At 38.6% G+C, this 23,512-nt stretch overlaps 2 protein-coding genes across 5 annotated transcripts in view; both read left to right on the top strand.

Moving 5' to 3' along the window:
• LOC131327047 (receptor-like protein EIX2) overlaps window positions 1–23,512 on the top strand; it is an 84,671-nt gene that overhangs the window by 35,111 nt on the left and 26,048 nt on the right. Inside the window, exon 3 of one of the 4 annotated variants that reach the window (XM_058360027.1) lies at window positions 16,743–16,786. The exons of the other annotated variants lie outside the window; for them this stretch is intronic. The gene's annotated coding sequence lies outside the window, so the exon portion shown is untranslated. Of the gene's footprint in view, window positions 1–16,742; window positions 16,787–23,512 lie in introns of those variants that run through there. 4 annotated transcript variants of the gene reach the window in all.
• LOC131327856 (receptor-like protein EIX1) overlaps window positions 5,482–23,512 on the top strand; it is a 50,754-nt gene continuing 32,723 nt past the window's right edge. The window contains exons 1-2 of the mRNA XM_058360983.1: window positions 5,482–5,620; window positions 8,560–8,654. The gene's annotated coding sequence lies outside the window, so the exon portion shown is untranslated. The remainder of the gene's footprint in view (window positions 5,621–8,559; window positions 8,655–23,512) is intronic.

The following is a 23,512-nucleotide window of genomic DNA, read 5'->3' as shown; positions in this document are numbered from 1 at the left end:
ATGCCCAGCAAATAATCCCATAAAAGTCTGAAAGGCTTGAACAGCACCTACTGGGTCAACAAAACCTGTGGGTGTACTAGAATTTGCAATAATTTCGGTAATTGGATCAGTTGGATTCGCAGTGGGGTCGGCTAGATTAGCATCATTTTCTATTTCAACTGCATCATCAAAAACTTCAGCCTCATCATTAACTCGGCCACGACCTATTGGGTTGGTGCGGCCACGACCACGTGCTAAAGAAGTGCCCTGACCACGGACTATAGGAGTTGCCCGACCTCGGCCACGAACTGCTGTACCCTCATTTGTCAACCTAGTATTATGACGTGGACGAACCATTTCCTAACCTTGAAAATATAATATTACAGTCAATAAGCTAAATGCAGAATTATACAAACAAAAGATGAACTCACAAGCCTATGGGACTCTGGGGACCTAGACCTCATCTAAGACAAGATGCGATGACGAATGCAAGTATAAAAATCGAAACTTAAGCTCAAGGTACTAGTAGTAGCCCACAAAGTTTGTTATATGCCCAAAATCATCCATGTAGACTTCCGATGTGGGACGGGGTGTTACAATCTCCCCAACTTTATAGCCTCGCGCCCTCGCGAGGGGTTGAGCACTATAATCACCATTATAAACCAAACCAACAACCAAATCAAACCAAACTCCAAGGGCCCACACGGTCGTGTACATGGATGGCTCTGATACCACTCTTGTCACGCCCCAAATCCGGGAGCATGACCGGCCGTGTACCATAAAGCAATCATGGGACACGAAGCCTAATAAAAAAAAATAGTTTTAGCAACTTAAACCAAATAAAGTAAAAACTGGATATTTTATTAAAGCAAAATGTGCAAACCCAAAATCAATATTTTTCCATAACAAGATGGCCACAATATCCGATATTCTCTAACTCCAAATTCCCCAAGAATTGCCAATAAATAAAAGTGCGGAAGCTAATAAATAAACGTTCGAAAGCATTTTGACACGATAAAAGAAATAAAAATGCAAACGCCCTAGAGGTCCAATCACAAGGTCTCGACAACGCCGCAGAGTCCACTATAATGCTCCATGAACTAACCTGAAAAATAATGTGGAATAAATCCGTCAGCTGACGAGCTCAGTGAGTGGTTAAGCATGTGATCCCTTCTTTTGGATTCCCCTTGAGCCTATCTGTTCTTGACAATTCATTTACTCGTTGTAATTCGATAAGTGATGTTCTTATTCGTCGCTCTCATATTTATTGACGATTGACGTACCCTTTGGCATACAAGGTTTATTGATAGTATTTTTGATTGTTGGATTGCCCATATTTTTCTTGTTGCTCCATAATATTATTGTGACTCTGCAACGGCACGGAGAATAATCCTGGTGCAGGTGCCTCCGGCTCGCCGTTGTTCTATTTGTGTTTGGGACCATAGACTATGTTGATATTTATTAAAGTCCAAGGAAAAGACCCGTGAGATATCGTGGTGACTTTGGCCACTAGGGAAAAGACTTGTGAAATACCCTGTGACTCTAGTGCTCAACGGATAGGGAAAAGACTTGTGAAATACCCTGTGACCCTATTCCGGATCGGCTTAGGGAAAAGGTCCCAGGCGCCATCCTGTGGTGACTCTAAGTACGGTGTTGGATCCAACGGGCAAAGCCCTGAGAAAATATTTGGCATTTGGAAATTAGTAATTATGGTTCTCACTTTGGTTCATACTTCTGTTAATCCGTTATTCATCTTGTGGATACTATTTGTTGAGTTGTTGATCTCTTTGTTCAATATTCGGTTTGTTGATAGTATTCGTTGAACCTTCGACCTTCCTTAATTTGACACCATTTCTTTGGAACCCTTGTTATCGTTCATTTATACGTATGCCACTTTGTATTATTACCCTTAGCATGCTTAACTACTCACTGAGCTCGTCAGCTGACGGATTTATTCCACATTATTTTTCAGGTTAGTTCATGGAGCATTATAGTGGACTCTGCGGCGTTGTCGAGACCTTGTGATTGGACCTCTAGGGCGTTTGCATTTTTATTTCTTTTATCGTGTCAAAATGCTTTCGAACGTTTATTTATTAGCTTCCGCACTTTTATTTATTGGCAATTCTTGGGGAATTTGGAGTTAGAGAATATCGGATATTGTGGCCATCTTGTTATGGAAAAATATTGATTTTGGGTTTGCACATTTTGCTTTAATAAAATATCCAGTTTTTACTTTATTTGGTTTAAGTTGCTAAAACTATTTTTTTTTATTAGGCTTCGTGTCCCATGATTGCTTTATGGTACACGGCCGGTCATGCTCCCGGATTTGGGGCGTGACAAGGTGGTATCAGAGCCATCCATGTACACGACCATGTGGGCCCTTGGAGTTTGGTTTGATTTGGTTGTTGGTTTGATTTGTATTGGTGATTATAGTGCTCAACCCCTCGCGAGGGCGCGAGGCTATAAAGTTGGGGAGATTGTAACACCCCGTCCCACATCGGAAGTCTACATGGATGATCTTGGGCATGGGTTTGCACATTTTGCTTTAATAAAATATCCAGTTTTTACTTTATTTGGTTTAAGTTGCTAAAACTATTTTTTTTTATTAGGCTTCGTGTCCCATGATTGCTTTATGGTACACGGCCGGTCATGCTCCCGGATTTGGGGCGTGACACGTATATTCATTGAAAGAAAGGAAGTTTATATACAATACAGAAACTAATTTAAATCCTAAATTAGTGGATGTACACTGTCATTACCTATTTACATTCCTATGAAAAATGAAAACAAATCAAGCAAGAATGAATGAGGGTTGATTGTCCGTAATTGTAGGAGATCCCGGATTTTGTGCATCGACTTTACCTTCCTTAACATAATTAGTTACGCCACAAGATGCGGTCAAGACATCCAAAACCACACCTGGAACATGAGTCAATTCGCAAGGTTTTTTAAATCCACCGGTACACACGAAAAAAAAAGAAGAACTTTAGTCTTGCGCTAAGTCAATTGTAAGCACGACTTGGGTTTTTCCAAAATATTGAAAAAGATGGACTAGAATGTGACTAGTGATGAGACAATATTGTATTATAGCCATAGGTGACCTTGACTTGAGTTACAGCCATAGATTTGCAAATTGAGAGATGTCTTTGTCATTCCAAACTTTTCCCACATACAACCTTTCGACCAAGAAAAGTTGAAACTGACTCATTGTTGACTCCAAGACTTTCCTCATTAGTCACAACACCATGTTTGGTTTGAGTTTTGAGGGAGATTTTTTAGAGTAATTAATGGAGAGAGATAAATAGAGAAAATTTATTGGAGATTGTGCCCAGAGATTTTAAGACCCCAAAACGAATATAGCCTAAGTTATGTTAGAAAATTTGTTGTCCCTTTAAAAAATCTACGGAGCTCCGTCCTAAAAATGTTGCCCCCCGGGCTAAAAAGAATGCACTTTGTGAAAAAATAAAATTTTAATCAATTATAAGGAGTCATTTCCCATAAGTGGACAGTGGGATTAGCCCCTAGAATTAGTTGAGGTGCTAGTAAGCTGACCCGGACACCATTTGGTTTCTTCTTGGGGTCGGGAGGCATATGATTGGTGGGCATAAAGGCGCCATCTTTTGTGAGGTTGTTTTATTTCCGTTGTGCTGCAGTCGTGCCAGTTAGGGAAATAGAGTTCCACATTGCTTGGGAGTAGAATAGATGACCACTTAATAACATTTGAGATATTTTCACTCATTGCCAATTGGTCTTAAGTTGGTTATAAGGTTTCCACAGTGTCCCAATCCCTTTAATTTTGTGTAGTTCTTTCAAAATTAATGAATTTCCTCTTCTTTTGCTGTTCAAAATAAGGCTTGCTCGAACACATGAGTTATCATAAAAAAAAACACCTGAGTTTTCATAAAAAATAATTATAAGGACTCATTGATATTAAGTAAGTTGCAAAAATATTTTTGAGTTCCCAGTTTGTCAATGGACAATATTTTTTTGGGAGAATTTTTGATAGGTCCACTATAGCATATTTTTAACCCACTAAGTCCACTTCTAAAGTTCTTAACACCTCTAGTCCACTAATAATTCCAATGACACAAATACCCTATATAAAATAAACAAGGACCTTGCTTGATTAATACAAAAAATGTATTTTTTCAATTTTTTTTCAATCTTGTCGCAACCACACCACCACCACCACGCCGCCGCCGCCACCACCACGACGTCGCCGCCGCTGCCACCACTACCACCACAACGCCGCCACCTTTACCCACCACCACGCCGCTGCCGCCGCCGCCGCCACCACCACCACCATAACGCCGCCACATTTTTTTTCAATCTTGAGGTGGTGGTGGCGGCATTGTGGTGGTGATGGTGGAGGTGGTTGTGGGGGCGCGGTGGTGGTGGTGGTGGGGGTGTGATGGTGGTGGGGGAGGGGTGGTGGTGATGGTGGAGTGGTTGTGGTGGCGGCGTTGTGATGGTGGTGGTGGCAGCGTGGTGGTGATGGTGGTGGAGGTGGTGAGGGTGGTGGAGCGGTGGTGGTGGCGTCGTGGTGGTGGGGGTGGTGGTGGTGGTGGGGGTGGGGTGGTTGTGGTGGCGATTTTGTTGGTGGAGTGGTGGAGGTGGTGGTGGAGGTGGCGTGGTGGTGGGGGCGACGACGGCGGTGGTGGCAGCATGGTGGTGGTGGTGGAGGTTGTGGTGGTGGTGGGGGCGGGGAGGTGGTGTTGGTGGTGTTGATCGAGTGGTGGTTGAGGTGGTGGTGGTGATGGTGGAGGTGGTGGTGGGGGCGTGGTGGTGATGGTGGTGGTGGAGTCGTGGTGGTCGTGTACAGTTTGAAGAAAGGACAATTTTGTCCTGTCAAAAAATGAAGTAGACCCAAGGCTTTAAAAAAAGTAATGGACTGGACTAGAGATGTTTTGAAAGTATGAGGTGGACTGAACATGTTACAAAATCCTATAATGGACCTTACAACAATTCTTTATATTTTTTTGGGATGTAGAGTATGCAAACTGAGTGCCATTACTTGGGTTAACAGAACTATACATGCACAGATTGCAAACTCTTATGAATTAGTTTGTGTTTCTACTACTTCATCTGGTTCTTAATTTTGCTTTTACAATGATCATGGGAGAAAGCTCTTTCGAACTTCTGTTTTCGCTCGTTGCTACTAACGGGGTCTCGGTTGATTTCCTTTCCTTTAGCTACTCAAATGTTTCAGTTTTTTCTTTTTCTTTGCGTGATTAGGTAGTTAATTAATTACATGTTAATAGTTCTTTCAATTAATCGTCAGAACATACTGTTTCCAATCAACAAGTATAGATAAAAGGGAAATGCTAAGCTAAGTCAGGTGTCTTGGGATACTGTATCTTCGTTAAATTTCACATAAGAATGCTTAATGTTAACCACAAGAAGGAATAATAAAAAATTAAAGACGTTGTACACAAAATCACAAGGGCAAAATCTCATTAGCTTCCTTTGTGTTTTTACAGCTTCCTTTTGCATGTTCTTAATTTCCCTTACGGAGATTATCATCATCAAGGGCAAAAGCTCTCTTCAACTTCTCCATGCTTCTCCTTGTGGTATTACCATACTTGAACCTTGCACTCTCCTTCTCAGGATTAGGAGTTGGAGATCATGCTGAAATAATCAGGTGCATTATAGGGCCGGCCCAAGATATTTGGATGCCCTAGGTCAAGTGGTAAAATAGTGCCTTACATAAATTTCATAATTTAAAAACAATAAATAGAAATACTTATCTATATATAATTTGCATTCATACTATTCAACATGGCAAATATTTCGGCCTTAATGGCTTTTACGATTGCAATAATATTCAGTAGACTCAGGTTTGAATTATGTAGCCCCAATATGTGATAGGAGATTTTTTTTTAGCAAATGGCAAATATTTCAGCCTTAATAGCTTTTACGATTGCAATAATATTCAGTGGACTCAGGTTTGAATCATGCAGCCCCAATGTGTGTGATAGGAGATTTTTTTTTTGGCAAAAAGACACTTCAAAAAAGTACCATACCAGGATTTGAACCTAAGCATCTTATGTAGAAGAGCAAACACTTTATCATTGAACCACCAAAAGTGTTACGCCCTCGATTTTCAATATAAATATTAAAGATTTTTCATAAATAAAAATCCTCACAATAATACAAATATTACCCAAAAGCCATTTCTAATCTCCTTGTTCGCAAATCATCTCCAAACTCCAAAGTATTTCCAAATTTACATCTTTGGCCCAACGGCCTAAAACCACAAGATCACGTTAAAAGAAAGTTAAGAGTTTACAGGGATCCTTCATTTAACAAAAAAAAATAATAATAATAATAATAAGATTACAATTTCTTCATCCGGAGATAAAGTTTATAAGAGATGCAAAATTAACTCTATGAAGTTGCTTTCAAAATGTAGGATCACATGCAAGCACAGCAACCCATGTCACAGCCTCTGATTTGTACCTGAAAAAATGATAGGTTGAGCTACACTAGCCCAGTAGAAAAATCTATGCTAACTTTATGTGTATATGAGAAGACAAGTGCGAAAAGAAGGAGATTCACGTCGACAGACAATAGCAATTAGAGCCAAATATGAATATACTACACAATCAAGACTTCTAATCAAGGAATTTCCTGCATTAACCCTCTTTTTCTCGTGCCACGTCTCATCGTTTAACACATCCTTACAATTAAATTCCGTTTATAGCCTAACATGCGAATGCCTATACCAGTCTTCCTCAACGTGTCACACTACGGTAGGTCATCTATGCCTCTTTGGCAAACACTCTACCAAATGAGAAATCGAACGACAGATAATAATAAGAATAGCATACTTAAAATCCCACACGAAACCTGTTACCACAAGTCACCATACACTACAATGATATCCCAAATTCTTAGTTCAATACAACCAACATTGCCCTTAGAGTCACCACGGCTTTCCCCGGGTCTTTTCTCTAAGTCGAACCGGAAGAGAGTCACCGTGGTTTTACCCAGGTCTATTCCCACTCTCACAGAGTAACAGGGTCACCACGGCTTTACCCGGGTCTATTCCCACATCTACGAGGCACTTGGGTCACCACGGCTTTACCCGGGTCTGTTCCCATAATCACAATTACTCACTATGCAAACTTGTCGATACGACTTCATAACAGGGTCTAATGTACTGCAGACATTAAGGGGGCAACACCCACATACCAACGAGTATAACAATCAACCCATCTTGCATTAACATAACTCATATCAACAATAAGTCGTCACATCACCATTTCTGACGTTAATTTACCGATTAACCATTTCACCTCGCATTTTCCATGATCGTCATCATTTCACAATTATTGTTCATGTGTCATCGTACCACATTTCAACCAACACTCATCATAAATTCATAACTCAACATTTGTGCAATATTTTAAGTCTATCGAACTCATTCTTAAGTTGAGGCAACTAACCACCCTCTACTTCTATAGTCCTAACTTTTTGTATACTTAACCTGTCAACGTAATTTCAGTGGCAATTAAAAGATGACTTCAAAACCTCGAAATCGATATATCATACGCTCAAATTGGACATCGGACGAGGAAGTTATGGCCATTCGAAGTTGGGCAAAAACCCAGAAAATGACAGCAACAGCAGAAAACGAGGCAGCTGACACACCTTCACTCCTATGATCATAACTTTCTGTGTACTTAGAGTTTTAAGGTGATTTTGGTGGCCCTGGAAAGCTGACTTCAAGATCTCGAATTCGATATATAATTTGGGCGTTTTCGATATCGGACAAGGAAGTTATGACTGTTCGAAGTTGGGAAAAATCTCAGAAAAATGGGCAGCAGCAGAAAAACGGGACAGCAGCAGATTTTGGGGATTTCAAAGGAATTCAACAACAAATCTCAATACAATGATCAATAGCAAGTCTCGAACACTATATCAACTCATAAACACATAAAATTCGTTAGATTTTCCTACCTCAAGTATCAAAGCCGAACTCATGAGATCAAACAAAGCCCTAACCTCCAAAACTTCAAAATCAGCCGGTTCCTCCTTTCCCGAGCTTGACCCACGAAATTAAGGCTCAATAATGCATATAGAAGTTAAAATGGAGATGGGTTTGTGTAGGTTTCATGTTTTGATGGGTTTTTGGTTGAGAGCAAAAGAGAGGGAGAGAGAGCCGAAGAGAGGGTTTCGGGAGAGAGTGGGGAGAACGAGAGATTGAGGTGTGTGTGTGTCCAGTGTTGAAATATAAGAATGGGGAAAACTATCCCCTACACACACATCCACCCATACACTCATGCATCTTACACTAGCACCCTTCCACTAACCTGCTATCACATTAACCCCAAAACAAATAATTACAACGCATATCACATTTGATCCATATTCTAACATTTTTATGAAACGTCGGGATTATATAATATATATATATATATATATATATATATTAACGGGTCTCTACAAAAAGGGTTTGTTTTATAGTTGCATACAGAAAATATATATACTTATCTAGAAAGAGGTGCCCCATTTTTTACCCAAAATGCGGAGGCCCAAGGCGGCGGCCTCTTGAGCTTTCCATTGGGCCGGCCCTAGGTGCATAGAGAGGGAGAGGCAAGCTCTCCTCAACTTCAAACAAGATCTTATCGACGATTATGGCAGTCTCTCTTCTTGGGGGAGTACTAAAGACTGTTGCAAATGGATTGGGGTCCAGTGCAGCAGCGACAATATGATAAGTCGTGTAACCATGCTCGATCTTCCTACTCAGGATCTGAGAGGTAAGATTAGCCCTTCATTGCTTGAACTACACCATTTGAGGTACTTGGACCTTAGTGAGAATGACTTTTCTGCCCCAATTCCTCACCAGTTCAGCAACCTTTCCAACTTGAGGCACCTTGCTCTCGGCGGGAGTTTTATGCTGAATAGCGAAAACCTTGAGTGGCTTTCTCATCTTTCTTTACTAAGTCACCTTGACCTTTATGGGGTTTCACTCAGTAAAGCAACTGGTTAGGCTCAATCCATCAACAATCTCCCTCTCCTCATAGAGTTGTACTTGTTTGATTGTTCCCTTCCTTATGTCACTCATTCATCCTCAATCCGTTCTACCTATTCTGTGTCCCTATCCTTCATTGATCTTTCTTACAATAGTGTATCTTCTTCTATATTCAATTGGTTGTTCAACTTCAGTAGCAGCCTTGTTGATATCAACCTCGCAAGGAACGAGTTAAAAGGTTTGATTTCAGAAGCCTTCGGAGACATGGTTTCCCTCACAAACCTCTATCTCCCTCAGAATCAACTTTCCGAAATCCTTCGCGAATTCAAGTCATTTGCAGTCTTTGGTTCTGTCAGATAATAATCTAACGGAAGAGCTTCACGAGTTTCTTGAAAAGTTGTCTGGGGCAAAGAATTCATTAAAGAGTTTGGTTTTAATTGACAACCGGCTTAAAGGCCCATTGCCTGATTTTCCTAGATTTTCTTTGTTGGAAGAATTGAACCTTTGTGATAATCTGTTGAGTGGGTCATTCCCAAAAAACATTGGAAACTATCTGAGTCTTGTTGATCTGGATTTGTCGAGGAATCAACTTACAGGGTCAGTCCTAGATCTTTCAGTGTTTCCATCATTGCGAAGCTTATTTCTTGAAAGCAACGTGTTGAATGGGACTATAGACAGAAACATTGGACAGCTTTATGAACTTGAGGCTTTCTCCTGCGCTTTCAACTCATTAACAGGCATAATCTCCGAAGCCCACTTATCCAATCTCTCCAGTTTGTCCGATTTGGAATTCTCTTATAATGCACTAACTATTAATTTCAGTTTTGATTGGGTTCCCCCTTTCCAACTTTTTAACATAAAGTTGTCATCTTGCAAGTTGGGTACTCATTTCCCAAAGTGGCTTCAAACTCAAAACATAATTTTTGTGCTTGATATCTCTGGTAATGAAATCACAGGTAATATTCCTAGTTGGTTCTGGGATCTATCGACTAGTTTGAATTTTCCAAATCTCTCTCATAACCAGATTGACGGCTTGTTGCCGGATCTATCTTTAAGTTTTCAAGATATTCCAAGAATAGGAATAGGAATAGATTTAAGTTATAATCTTCTTACTGGTCCAATACCTCTAGTTCCTCCGAGTGTATCATCTTTGAATCTCTCCAATAATAAGTTTAGAGGCTCGCTTTCTTTCTTAAATTTGGGTTTTGCTATATCCAATCGTCACATTGATTGTACCGTTTTTCTATTTTTGCTTTCATTTTTTGCAAGAAACTCTCAGAAACGTGTTTTTGCTTTCATTTTTCGCAAGAAACTCCCAGAAACGAGTTTACAATAGAGGTTGCGGAACTTTTGGTACTTCTCTTACTAGACAGAGTTGATACTAGTTTTATGTGTCATTGCAACAAAATCGTGTGTTTGGGAGCACTTAATCTTCTATTTTGTACTATGTACATTGTGAATTGTGGATCGATAGATTTGGCATATTTAGAATACTATATGGCACAGTTTGAATACCATATACTCGGCTTTTTACTATTTATACAGATTATTGATAAGGATTGCTTTGATTTGCTGCGGATGATGTTTGGTTGCGGTTCCTTTCCAAGAAGATATCTAAATTGACTACTTTTTATAGGATCTCACCCGCTCTCCTGAAAGGTTGATCAGTGAACCCATGCTTTAGAAGCACGAGCCTTAGTTGATTTTGTTGATTGTCTTGGGGATAGAAGAGTGGTCACTTCACGCACCACAGATGGTTCTTCTTACCCTAGACTTGCTAGTTTTCCCTTTTTGTGTTCTATGTATGTCGTGAAACTGATATCCTTGCCATTAATGAAGTTACTCCCTTTGAGATTTTATCTATCTATCTATCTATCCACACACACACACACACACACACACACACACACATACATACATACATATATATATATATATATATATATATATACATACATAATATATCCAATGACGGAACCCGCACGGCCTTACCGTGCGGGACTCCCCTTTCCCAAGTGAATTGCAACGATCCGAGCCGCTCAATGTATTCAGAACGTGATTTTAAAGGTATCTATAAGAAATCAGCAAAAAAAATGATCGGGAAAGGCTTGATCCGAACAGTTTTTTACTGAACCGTTCAATAAAAAATTGTTCAAATCAAGCCCTTCCCGATCATTTTTTTTGCTGATTTTTGCTGATTTCTCGTGGGTACCCTTAAAATCACGTTCTGATCACTTTGAGCGGCTCGGATCGTTGCAATTCGCTCGGGAAAGTGGAGTCTCACACGGTAAGGCCGTGCGGGATCCCTCATTAGATCCGGACTATATATATATATATTAAAAGAAGTGTTCATGGAACATTTTTTGGCTAAGTATCATCTTGACCCCTGCACTTTGACATCAATCTCACTTACAGAAGTACACTCTTTTATGAAACCTTCGCCATGATTAATGTGCAGATAATGTTTGGGAACTGATTGAGGCCTTCATATGCCCCCAACTCACTATCTCTCTGTTTATAGTTGGGGCCTTGTGGTTTCCTACTACTCAAAGGTTGAAGCCAAAAAAATAAGTCTCTCATTCATATTTTAGCTGCATTCATTGGTGCATATGGAAAGCTGCCAACGAAAAATCGTCTATTCTCATCCATCCCAGAACTTTACATTCAATCCTCTTCCATGACCTCCAACCTTCCTAAGAGCATCCACATTGTAATAAGCAAATTGGTATGGATAAGCAAACTTAACAACAATGCTAAAAAAACACCTCACATTGTAATAAACAAAGTTACAAGTCTTTTAGCAAATAACCAAATTCCACCCATTCCATAACCAAACTTTAACAACTTTTACCAATAACCAAAACTCAATAACCAAACCCAATAACCAAATTCAAAACTAAAAAATTAAAAAACACCTCACATTAGAATCGTCTCATCGAGACGAATAATTTGGTGTGGTCGGGTGCGTAATTGGAACTCGTTTGCAATTGGACATAAGTGCATTGCGTATTGTGGGGGTTTTTTTTTATAAGGATACAAAAATAACCAATATGGAGGTCAAGTTTGTTAAGTTTGATTATAAACTAAATGGATAATCAAATGCTGATGTAGCACATTTTGGTTATCGATTTGATTATTCCCATTGCGGATGCTCTAATACCCCTAGAAGACAACATGGTTCTGATATTTCAAAAATTGTTTGCTTTTGTTGACAACTCCAGAAACCATAGTCATCTCTAATTATCCTTGCTTGGAAGTTGAACTCGGGCCTAAACGTAGAGTTTTTGCTTACATCATTTCAAAGTGAAGGGTAGAACGTGGGATTGAGGTCAAAGTGCAGGGGTCAGGATGAAACTCAGCCTAAAAATTTCCATGAACACTTTTTTCCTATAATCTCGTAGGGAATAACCTCGTTAATTAATATTAGGATCGATCTCAGTTTTAGTACATAAATGAAACAAAAACTACAAACTAGTAATGTAGGCTAAGAAGAACCATGTGTGCATGGTGTGTGTAGTAACCACTCTTGTATCCCTAAGACTATCAACAAAGGATGATTGCCGAAAGGTCGACTGCCTCCTCCTCTCACTAGATTGGAAACAAAATCAACTAAGGCTTTTAATGCATAAGAATGTTGCTTTCTGAACAAACTAAAATGCACAAACCATTAACATTATCCCGTTGAGGGATACAAAAGTTCATCAGTAGCACTAGTTTTTTACAAACACTACCCAGACCATACATGCTAAATCAAAACTACTGTCAACTCAAAAAGATGGGAACCGACTATAGTACTAGCTAGACCGCCCGCATTTTCTTTGATAACATCTTGGAGTCACTCCCATCTTCTCCACAGCTCCCAAAAAAACACTTCTTAACATTGTACCTGTAATGACCATGCAGCGAGTACTCACAGTCAAGAAATGCTAAAATTGCCCACAAGTTCTCAAATAACATGTAAGATACATACTATACTTTCTAGTAAGATAGGAAGAACTAAGACATGCTAATGTAGCACAGTGGCTAAGCACGTGTGTGTTGAGTACAGGAACTTGAGTTCGAATCTTTGCAACTTCAGATTTCACTTACCAAAAAAAAAAAATTTTACTTACCAAAAAAAAAAAGATAGGAAGAACTCTCTTTTTTAGCTCACCTGTAATGGCTAATGATCAAGCAAATTGAAAGATGGATCATTAATAGAAATAAAACAGTGGAACTAAGGATCCTTTGAAAATATTTAACACCACTTTAACAAATTTAACCAACATACATGATAAAATTACATAAACACACTCCTTTTTTACAAACTCATGTATGTCCGTGCTACTAGGGTTCAACAATGACTAGTTTAACTTTTTGCGCTGCATGGTAAACTAAATGCTAACGTTACCAATAAGCAATAGCGAAGCATAGAAGCTTCTTCCTAGTTCCTACAAGTCACTTCATGTGCAAAAGACCAAAGATAGCAAATTCCACAAATATATTGCCCGATTTTACACACACAAGAAGCCACATATGCCACAAGTTGTAGCATTTTGCAAGTACTTACTCTACCTTTGTTAGCATGGACAAGCAGAGATTCCAAATACATACTCCCTCCGTTTCATTTTGTTGGTCCTTTATGGGGTCTCTAACCTTTAAAGGGGACATGTAATTCTTCCTAAAAAAAATAAAAGTGATTTCCAATGTTGCCCATATGTTTCAACTTTAAAAGCTACTTGCACAGTTGCTCTTCAATAATGAGGGTTAATTTTGAAAACCTAGACAAGCTTTTCTTTGACTATTCAAAAAGGACTACCGTTTTGGAACGTCACAAAACAGCATAGTGGACAACCAATGAGGAACAGAGGGAGTACAAGCGAAGTCCATTAATAGAATCGACGGCAGCTCTGTATATTACTTTCTATATTGTGTCTTTGATTTCTATGCATGAAGCAAGTTTCATTTATTTTTACTTAGGCCCCTAGATTCTCCTTTTTGGATTACTACAGAAGCCTAACATAATATTAACAACAATTATGCAAATCAAAAATTTACTGATTACAAGCAATATTGTTTCCTGGATGACTTTTCTTTTGACCAAGAAATCCGATAAAAGAAGTATCTAAAAAAAGCTGAATGTATTTGAGATAATAATTAACTATGAGGATCCAACACAAGTGCAATGAGTCAATGACCCAAAAGCTACAACCAAAAGAATGTTTGAACTCCAATTGAAAAACCAAACACGTAAGGTTCTCATTCTAATAATCGAGACCAATATAAAATGAATAGTATTGCTAGATAGACCCTAGGTAATACATACGAATTACAATGGGAAAATAAGAATTGGGATGAAGACCAACACAAGAAAATCAGATATATACAAAGCCAAGTTTGACAATGTAATCATCTAGCAAACAAAAAATCAGTCCAATTAGCAAAGACCATTGTGAGCCACCGTCCAGGTCTGCACCATTTGCATTTTAACATGCATGGGAAGTTAGGAACATAATACGATTACAACCAAAAAGGAAGATAGACTGGTGCATAGCTTTGCATCTATTCCATGATCTAACAATCCCAAGTCCTAAAGGAGTTACTTTATAGGTGGACAATTTACATTTTATTCACAGTTGACAATTGGCATGCAATGATGTCGCGATAAAACTTCATTTCATTATCAAGGACTTATGTAATTATAAAAACATAATTCTTAAATAAATAAATAAATAAGAAGAAAGAAAATCATTGGAACAATGTGTTATAAAACAGACGTTGGCTAACAAATTCAAAGGATAAAAGTGGATTGAAGACAGTCGACTTCTCCTCCATGTATCCAACTTTTAGCATCGAATGAAAACTGGGAATAGGGGAATAAGACGTATTTGGAGGAGATGGGGGAGACATCTATTAAAGAGAACCCCGATGGCATTACTTACGTTGCACATGTAAGGTATTTACAGGGCCGGCTCATAAGTTTTGGAGGTCCGAAACGAACCTTTTGAATGAGGCCACTCTATATTTTTCATACAAAAGTGATCTACAAAGAGTCATAAAAAAAAAACCAATACAAAAGATTTACCATTACAAAATAGAAGCATATAATTATCCCAAAAAAAATGCAACTATTACAATATCTCAAAATCCATCATTTGAAAATTATTCTTCTCGCACTTTTTGCTGCAAACGCACTGATTAAGTCTCCATAGTCAAGCTGCTTCACCAACTCCTTCTCGATAGACAACATAGCCAATCCATTTAAACTTACTTGGTAGAGGTGGAGAGTTGGAGATAGTAAAAGAGAGGCCTCAAGGAATTCCGTGTGTAAGTATTTTCCATCCACAGTCGTTGGTTGTTGTCTTCCCTCCCCTTCGACTCCTCGAGCATGAAGCGTTTCTAGTTCCTGCCGTACTTACTCCTTATGATCGGCTATATCTTCTTTTTCTTTTTTGATCTTTTTTGATTGGCTATATCTTCCTTGCTAGTTCCTGCCGACCCTTAAGTTATTTTCTTTATTTTTTTTTTAATGCATTAGTGTTTCTAATGAATAATTCCACAATTTGGGCTTATTTTGTGGCTCCTAAATTTCAATTGGGTCTATTTTGTGGCTCCTAAATTTCAATTGGGCCTATTTTGTGTAAAGAAGTCTAGTGCAATTTTTTGTAGACCATATATTCATTCATATATATATATATATATATATATATATATAGGAATCCTAAAAATTTGGGGGCCCTCGTTTTTAATTTTTTTCGGAGGCCCGAAGCACTCGCTTCCCTCGCCTTGGCTATAAGCCGGCTTTGGGTATTTAAAAGTGGATTGAGGTTCTGAATATTTACTTGGGCAATGTGCTTATTCCAAATTCAATGATGCTGGAATTGGTATGGTATTTAAGACTAATTCAATATTAAGTTGTACTTCTTTCAAGAAGATTCATGTTCGGAAGGAGTGCTCTTTCATTGCAACAGCTAACGGTAGTTTAAGATTTGCTCTTAACCACTGCCTTTTGTCGTGTGAATATCCCTACCAATTCTCCGTTCTTTTTTTTTTTCTTTTCAGCACCTAGAGAGTAGAAAGGATGTCCCAGCCAACTCATCTCCTTGGTTTAAGATTTTTGTTGCTTGATTCTGTCCTCTGTTACCACAATTCGCTACCATCCTAGCGAACTACTATCATTGCAAAACACTGAATTCATCGATCCTAAGCAATGCCTATGTTTTTCCTATTCATTGCCTTAAAATTTTGCCGATGGTGGCCAAAATAAAATATAACCAACCAAAAAATGAAACACTAATATGAAACACATGTCAAAGACAATCTGACAAAATGCTACTCATTGGATATTGATCTCTTAGAATAGTCTTGCATCGTAACCTATAGAAGTCTACTCTCATAGTACCACAATATTTGGTGAAATTATACAATATTTGAGGGCATGTGGTATAGAATTCTCAATTTCCATTCCTCGTACTGGAAAAATCAGCATCACAATTCACATAGGTTCAGTCCCTTCACTTTTATACCATATATCAGCAGGGAATCACAGCAAATGTCAAGTTGTCTCTTTAGCAAAGTTTTCTGCGTTTCCCAGAATTCATATAGAGGTGGACACGTCTTTTCTGTTTGATAATGGATGAGGTTGAAGCTCTATGGCAATTTTCAATTTCCTTGGCTATTCTTTGCTTTTTGTGAAAGGTGGGTAGTTTTGGCATACTGAGAATACTATCTAACACAGTCTGAATATCACATGCGTGGGTACTTGCAATTTAGACATATTACTCATAATGATTGCTCTCTGTTGCAGATATTGTTCGGTTGCGGCACCTTTCCCAGGAGATATCTAAATTGACTTTTTTGTAGGATCTCACCGATTCTCCCACTAGGTGTTTCAGCCAACTCATGCTGTAGCAACAAAAGTTGTAGTTGATTTTATTTCCAATCTTAGTTAGAGGAGGAGGTAGTCAAGATTTTGGCAATTTCCTTTTGTCGATAGTCTTGGGGATAGAAGAGTGGTCACTACACACACCACACATGGTTCTTCTTACCCTAGTTTCTCTTTTGTGTTGCATGTTTGTCCTGAAAACTGTTCTCTATACTATTAATGATGTTCTTCCCAAACTCTACTAATTAACGATATGTCAGTGTCCGCTGTATGGCTTTGATGAATGCAATATCCGATACTCAAAAAGAAAACCTTTGAAAGATTATGAATTACATCTTAGATTGAAAAAATTATATGAAGACTACTCTTCATTTGTTAAGGGTATTACAGTTTTGTGATTCCAAAGAAGAATTTCTGCTTGTTTTTGAATAGAGGGCTTTGCTGGTGATCAACAACACAAACTTGACTTCAACGGGTGTCTTTAATTGAAGTTAAAATTAATATCTGGATTGACAATCCCAACAGTCATTACAGAAACCAAACGTGGGATTACTTGGGATTAGCTACAGTTAGTCCTATCTCAGGCAGTTAATCTGCGAATCAAACGAGGCTTTTATGTTTTGTAAAAATTAGATCTTTTTTTATCCTACTTTATAAACATTAAGGCTTTTTTACTCGAAAATAGGTCTTAATTTTTCATAATTAACTGTGTTTTGAATACTACAACATTAAACTGCTTGAAAAAAAAAATGATACTGTTAAATATTAGAAAATTTGATATTTAATTTTGTCTTCTTTTTTCTCCTTTTTTTTTTTCTGAGCAAAGAAAATATTTTATTAATTTTTGAGAAGGATAAAAAGATTAAAGGGGAAGAAGGCATGACAACATCATAACAACAGAAAACCGAAATCCCAATTAGGTTGACACCACGGGCTTGGAAAATCATATGCCACCCCGAGAAGAAAGTGATGTTGGCAAGAAACCAACCTTGCTAAGAACATAGAACCATAAGCGGAAATACCAATACAAACAAATATGGCTTGCAACGACACTTCCAAAATCATTCAAACCAAGACATTACAAATCTTCAAAGAAGGCTGCATCACAACACCAGCAGACCGTCGTCCATTGACACATCGTAATAGAAGAAAGCAGCATAAGCCTAAGCAGAACCAGCAATAGCAAAAACCTCATCAGTTCAGCAGCCTTTCCAACTTGAGGCCGGCATCTTGATCTCGGCCACAATATTTATGGCTTCAACAATTCTGTGTAAATAGCGGAAACCTTGAGTGGCTTTCTCATCTTTCTTTACTAAGTCACCTCGACCTTTCTGAGGTTGTACACAGTAAAGCAACTGGTTGGGTTCAGTCTATCAATAATCTTCCTCTCCTCAAAGAGTTGCACTTAAATTATTGTTTCCTTCCTGATATCACTCATTCATCCTAGTTCCGTTCTAATTCTTCCGTGTCCCTATCCTTCGTTGATCTTTCTTTCAACAGTCTATCTTCTTCGATATACAGTTGGTTGTTCAACTTCAGTAGCAGCCTTGCTTATATTGACCACAAGAATGAGAAGAAATCACATGTCGGAAAATATGAAAATGTTTTATTTGATTTGGGCTCTTTCTATCCAGATAAAGTTTCCTTTCAAATCCACAGTAAGTACAGATGCATGCCGTGCTGCTCATTAACTTGGCATAATCTGTAACAGAACAGAAGCCGACTATAAGATGACTAAAGCGTGCAGGTATTGTTTATCTAATTGGAGGGAAGACATCGCAGGAAGGCTCAATCCGGTTATAAGCAGATGTCATTAAGTTTCCCATCTTTTTTCTCCCATCACGTATATCTATTTTGAAGTGTAACCAAGTGAGAGTGGTAGAACTCGAGAAACATTTTGATGAGGTAGGCGAAAGCTTGAAAGTTGAAACCAATGGTGAAGCACTGCAAACTGAGGCTTCCTTCTCTTTTCAGCTTTCGCAGAAGCATACCAATGATTTAAGACAGTTTCTCCAAATTTGTGGACGTTTACATTTAGGAAAGAAAGGGATTATGCAGTGGAAACCAGGGATAAGCAGAGGAAAGAACGCCGTCTCTCTCAACGCGGAAGAGGCCGTAGATTCTGCATTTTCCGCTTACACGAGTTCTTGTACTGAAATTCTGTTGGAACTTGTAATCTATAATTTTGCCTAGTAAGATATATGATACTCTCTCCGTCTCAATTTGTTTGTCCACTTTTTGACTTTTAAGTGTCCCAAAATATTTGTCCAATATGAGTTTGACTTGTTAAAATTTCCTTAATGCCCTTTCTCTTTCAAAAAATAATGCATTGGAGACTGTCCACTCCCATTTAATGCTAGAAAATTGAGGGGTATTCTTGGAAAATCAAAACTCTTCAAGAGCAATCATTATGTTCCTTTAAAAAGTTGGTTTTTAAAAAATGGACAAACAAATCGGGACGGAGGGAGTAATGTTTAGTTTTATCACATTGGGATATGTAAAGTCCTCTTGGGACTTGTGATTCATTCTCTAGATTCATCATTGTAGTCCTATAAAAGGACATGCTATGTTACAACAAAGAACACGAAAAAAACACAATCAAATATTCATAATTGTTATCAAGTCTTATCACATTCTTTACTAACAAGCTTCTTTGATGAAGTTTAGTTTAGTAGGAGCTCAGCCCTGCATCTTCAAAAACATCTTTGTTTCTTTCTTTTATTATTTGCTTCCGTTGCCCCCAAAAATTCCAACAAATTCCAGATAGCTAGAAAGGAGTCCACTTCCATTGTCACCAAATACTATCAACAGGTCAAAACTCAATCAATCTTGGTACATATTTTGGCACGTACTACTCAAGATTAGCACACTTTAGCGCATAAACTACTAGTACAAGCATTGGGGCACTTTAAACTTGCATACATTTTTATTTGCTAGTTCCAAACCTATTGGAGATGCTCTTAGGGACTGTTAAATTCCGAGGCATGTAGATAGACTATGTACAAGCCACATTTTGCTAGAGTATTTTGCTCAGTCAAATACAAAAAAAAAGTGCTCTAAATTCAGGGATGGAGCTAGAATTTTACCCTAACAGTGCTGAAATGTATATTAAAAAAAGATGCATTGCAATATGAATGTCATCGAATCTAGAAAAAATTAAAATAACGTAATAAAAACTATAATAAATGATGTTTGTCATTTGGGCATAGAGTACTAAAAAAGACTAATATTAATTAATTTAATCTATCTACTAAAGAGAGGCATCTTGAATTGTGCCCGACGCTTTCGACCATGATTGCCTACCACATTAGTTTACACAAATCAATAAACTGTTATATTTTTTTCATACAGTGCAAATGCCATTTATTACTCAAGACAAACTCAACAAGAGATTCAAAACATCTAATAATTTCTCTTACTTCAGTTGAATATTGAAAAATTGAAGAAAATTAACCGTTTTGCAATGGAGTTTGAGAAATCCACACAGCGCCAAACGACAAATAAATTTTTTAATTTTTCGAAAGTCTCGACAGTCATGAATAGTTTAACTTTAAACTTATCTACCGTCGATTTTATGAACCAAAATTCAATTTTTTTCTATACCTATCCATGTCCGATAACGCCAATTTTTTGTAAAGATATACAACCCAACAAGCCTTACAAGATGAACGGTTCAGATTACTGCAATATACGCACGATGGAGCCTACAATTGTGGTGGTGGAAAACTTGGGCTTTCCACCTTAGCACTAGGGTGGATAGAATTTAAATTCTGTGTTGTACATGCTCAAGATGCAAGGGAAAAAATTTCAATGCCGAGTGGGTACCACTTGGTGCTCGCTCGGCACATCCAAGCCGTCCACGGCTTAGATTTGGAGAGAGAAAAAATGAGAGAAAAACTGTTGGGATGAGAGGAGAGAGATGGTTTCAATCCGAGCCATCCAAAAATGTAATGAACGGCCCGAATGTGCCGAGCGGGTACCACGAGGGATATACCCACCCGGCATCCAAAATCTTGGCGAATCCCAAACAAAAGCAAACAGGAAAATTGTGATCAAAAGGGTGGTGCTTGGGATTCTTCCTTCCTTCCCTTGTTCCACGCAAGTTTCCAAATTGATCAGTGCGAGACTCACGTTGGTACAGCTGGATTGGGACCCTTCCATCAACAAGGCTAGAAATTTTGTTCTTTAATTCCATTCACTCCTATCTACACACTGCTGCATTTTGACTCCATTCTGAATAAAAGTAGAATTTTCTTTTTCTTTTTCTTTTTCTTTCTTTTTGGTAATGCAAAGTGTCCGGGGTTAACTTGTGCGCACTTAGGACTAATCCCTACAGCTCCTCCCACAGCCGTCTCTCACGCTTATGCGTGGGGATGAGGTGGACCCAAGAGAATTATTTGCAAGGAGAATCGAACTTGAAATCTTAGGATGGAGCAAACACTTAAAGATCACTTAGCCAACCCTTGGGTTAATATTACTTTTCAGTCACGGCGAGGCTGGGTGGGCCACGAATTCTTCCTGGCAAGTTTCACAATTGATCAGTGCGAGTCACGTTGGTACGACTGGATTGATCCTTCCATTCCAGCGACAAGGGTACAACTTTATTGTTGGCTCCATGCATTTTGAAAAAAAAGCACTCGATCCGATCCAATATAATTTGAATTCTTTCCAAAGGAAGAATTTGGGTGCAAACGTGATGTACATGTTAAGCTTGTATTTTTACAGCTTCCTCTTGTTCCTAATTGTGCTTACGGGGATGATCATCGGAAAAAGCTCTTTTCAACTTCTCAATGTGTTTATTCTTGTGGTTTTACAATTCCTGGCTGACCTGTTTGGACCCGAATCTGATCCAATATAATTTGAATTCTATTACCAAAATCTGGTATCCTATCTGACTTGTCTACAATCCCGATCCGACGATATTACTTTTGATTTTTGAAGAGTCTTGTATCTTTTTTTTAATTTTACGGTGGCACTGCAAATCGTGTTGCATTCGGATCTTGTCAGCTTCAGACTCAATTGACTGGCCTAAATTGGCAGAGGTGTTTGGCAAAACCATGGAGAGGGGGCTCCAACCTAGTTACTAATTAATTTCCAAACTTTAATAAACGGATTATATGCGAACCGCAAAACCACGAGTTGCATGCACAATTGTCTTGCTCAAAAAGATGAAGTTCCAAGTTTTGCATCTGAAAGAAATGGTCACTTCGAGAGCCCATCTAAGAGTTCTCGTAACTAACACGTAAGACTGAACATTATCATCTGCATTCATCGCCAGTTTTTTTTTACATGATTAATCGTCTGAACGTGCTGTTTTAAAGAGTTGAAAAGAAACAAGGGGAGAGAAAATGAAAGGAGGAAACAGCAACAAAACAAGAAAATACAAAAACACCGAAAAAAGGAAGGTTGCACAAAAAAGGAAGGTTGCATCTTCTAATTTGTCTCGCACTTAGTTAATTGTAAGCACAACTTCGGCTTTCCACAAATTTGAACAAGAAAAGTTTGAAACAGCAACACTCACTGACATCATTGTTGACTCCCAAGTCATTCCTCTTATGCATTTTGGAAGACCGGTGGTATATAAAATGGTGACACAATTCATTGATTAGCAGAACTAAAAATCAGACTGCAAATTCTCATTAGCTTGTGTTTTTACAGCTTCCTCTTGTTCTTAATTTTGCGTACGGAGATCTTAATCACAGGCAAAAGCTCTATGCAACTTCTCCATGTTTTTCTCCTTGTGGTTTTACCATACTTGAACCTTGCACTCTCCTCCTCAGGAATTGGAGATGCCGAAGTAATCAGGTGCATAGAGAGGGAGAGACAAGCTCTTCTCAAGTTCAAAGAAGCTATTATCAAAGATCATGGCCATCTATTTTCATGGGGGAGTATTAAAGACTGTTGCAAATGGAAAGGGGTCCACTGCAACAACCACAATACTACAAGTCACGTAACCATGCTCAATCTTCCTGCAACGGATGATGATTTTCCTTATCGGCGTCTTACAGGTAAGATTAGCCCTTCATTGCTTGAACTACGCCATTTGAGGTACTTGGACCTTAGTGGGAATCTTTTTACAGAAAGCCATATGCCAGAATTCATTGGTTCCCTCCGCAGATTACGATACCTGAACCTTGCATATAATGGTTTTTCTGGCCCAATTCCTCAACAGTTCAAGAACCTTTCCAATTTGAGGTACTTGGACCTTAGTTGGAATTATCTGTCTGGCCCAATTCCTCGTCATTTCAGCAACCTTTCCAACTTGAGGCATCTTGATCTCAGCTACAATTCTCTTGCGCTGAATAGCGAAAACCTAGAGTTGCTTTCCCATATTTCTTTGCTAAGTCACCTCGACCTTTCTCGGGTTCAACTCAATAAAGCAACTGGTTGGGTTCAATCAGTACGTAATCTCCCTCTCCTCAAAGAGTTGCACTTATCTGGTTGTTCCCTTCCTGATATCATTCATTCAACCACGTTCCGTTCTAATTCTTCCGTGTCCCTATCCTTCATTGAGCTTTCCCACAATAGTCTGTCTTCTTCGATATACAATTGGTTGTTCAACTTCAGTAGCAGCCTTGCTTATATTGACCTCGCACGTAACGATTTAAATGGCTCGATTCCAGATGCCTTTGGACACATGGTTTCCCTCACAAACCTCAGTCTCTATGGCAATCAACTTGAAGGTGGCCTTC

Source organism: Rhododendron vialii, chromosome 5a (genome assembly GCF_030253575.1).
Source record: "Rhododendron vialii isolate Sample 1 chromosome 5a, ASM3025357v1".
Taxonomy (NCBI): Eukaryota; Viridiplantae; Streptophyta; class Magnoliopsida; order Ericales; family Ericaceae; genus Rhododendron; species Rhododendron vialii.
Note: the sequence above shows the minus strand (reverse complement) of the source record. Positions and strands in the feature narration are given on the sequence as shown.